At 35.7% G+C, this 2,182-nt stretch overlaps 1 protein-coding gene across 1 annotated transcript in view; it reads left to right on the plus strand.

The window, feature by feature from the left end:
- The window catches only part of PSMA1 (proteasome (prosome, macropain) subunit, alpha type, 1), a gene marked incomplete at its 3' end in the record, with an annotated part of 35,183 nt that overhangs the window by 4,678 nt on the left and 28,323 nt on the right, over positions 1-2,182 (plus strand). The window lies entirely within an intron of this gene.

Consider the following 2,182-nt stretch of genomic DNA (forward strand, 5'->3'; position numbering starts at 1 on the left):
GTCAGCCTAGCTCACAGCAACCTCCAACTCCTGGGCTCAAGCAATCCTCCTGCCTCAGCCTCCCAAGTAGCTGGGACTACAGGCATGCGCCACCATGCCCGGCTAATTTTATATATATATATATATTTTTAGTCATCCAGATCATTTCTTTCTATTTTTTAGTAGAGACAGGATCTCGCTCTTGTTCAGGCTGGTCTTGAACTCCTGACCTTGAGCGATCCACCCGCCTCGGCCTTCCAGAGTGCTAGGATTACAGCTTTTGACCTTTCATTAGGGCCTGGTATAAGAGAACAGCATAAGAAAATAGGAAGGAAACTTGATTATGAACTTGAGTTGACTGAGCCCAAAGGAGGTGCTATGGAGGGTAGCAAAATAGGAAGTTGGAAAGATAGGACCCATTTAAATCTGCTTCTTCCTCCCCACCAGCTAATGGTAAATGTAGAATTGACAACTGAGTACAGTAGTAATCTTATAGTGAGATTGCATTAACAGTATTGTTTGAACATTGAATAGAAACACATGTAAGCATATTTCTTTTTTTTCGCCCATAAAATATTAAAGGGATACAAGTGTTTTTGTTACATGGATGAATTATATAATGCTGAAGTCAGGGCTTTTAGTATGCCCATTGCCAGAATAGTGTACATCGTACCCAATAGGTAGATTTTTATTCTTCGTCCTCCTCCCCGCTCCTCCACTGTTAGTTTTCAATGCCCATTACACCACTTCATGGTCGTGTGTACTCTTAGTAGAACATGTGGTATTTGTTTTTCCATTCCTGAGATACTTAGGATAATGGTCTCCAGTTCCATCCAAGTTGCTACAAAAGATATTATTTTGTTTCTTTTTATGGCTGAGTAGTACTCCATGGTGTATATATACCACATTATTCACTCATCAGTTGATGAGCACTTAGGTTGATTCCATATCTTTGTAATTTTGAATTGTGGTACAATAAACATTCAAGTGCAGTTGTCTTTTTGATAATTTAATGACTTCTTTTCCTCTGGGTAGATACCCAATAGTGGGATTGCTGGATCGAATGGTAGGTTTACTTTTAATTCTTTGAGCAATCTCCATACTGTTTTCCTTAGAGGCTATACTAATTTACAGTCCCACCAACAGTGTATAAGCATTCCTTTTTCACTGCATCCATGCCAACATCTATTGTTTTTTATTTTTTAGTAATGGCCATTCTGATAGAGGTAAGGTAATAGCACATTTCTTAATAAATAGTAAGAGTTGGGATTTGTAATGTTTTTATATTAATAGGTCTTTTTTCTTTTACTTTCAGTTTCGCAACCAATATGACAATGATGTTACTGTTTGGAGCCCTCAGGTAAAATAATGTTTTATATCATTTTTATGAAGTGGCTTTTTGTGGCTGCAGTATGTTTAGAAATTCATGAGATCATAGGCTGGAAGAAAAGAGAATACAATTATTTTAGACATTCCTGGAAATTAAACTTGTAATTAAAATGAGTTTTCTAGTGGACCTAGAGGACATTAGACTAAGTGAAATAAACCAGAAACAGAAAGAAAAATATTGCCTGCTCTCACTTATATATGGAATTTATATAAAACAAAGGTCAAAAATGTAGAGACTAAAATAGTGGTTACCTAATAGGTAACCACTATAGGGCAGGGGAGAGGAGGAAATGAGGAGATACAGGTCAAAGGATACAAAGTAGCAAATATGTGGGATGAACAAGTAGAAAGATCTAATGTACAGGATGAGTAATTTAGTTAATAATATAGGTAGTATATTGTATTCAGAATTTTTGCTAAATGAGATTATAGCTGCTCTTGCCACAGAGGGGAAAAATGGGTAACTATGTGAAGTGATAGATATGTTTACTTCTTCCATTATAGTGACCATTTTACTATCTCTCTCTGTCTTTCTTAAAACATCATGTTGTATACCTTAAATAGACACAATAAAACTTATTTTAAAAAGGTTTCCTGGTTTTAAAAAATATTTGAGATTTGACTATACTCACCTAAGATTGGGAACTCTAATTTTTAATTTATAAAAGGGTCTTCTAAGATGACTCTAAGATTTGTTGTTTTTTCTCTTTAGGGCAGGATTCATCAAATTGAATATGCAATGGAAGCTGTTAAACAAGGTTCAGCCACAGTTGGTCTTAAGTCAAAAACCCATGCAGTGTTGGTAGCTTTGAAA

This window comes from Propithecus coquereli, unplaced genomic scaffold (genome assembly GCF_000956105.1).
Source record: "Propithecus coquereli isolate 6110/MARCELLA unplaced genomic scaffold, Pcoq_1.0 Scaffold44, whole genome shotgun sequence".
In the NCBI taxonomy this organism is placed as follows: domain Eukaryota; kingdom Metazoa; phylum Chordata; class Mammalia; order Primates; family Indriidae; genus Propithecus; species Propithecus coquereli.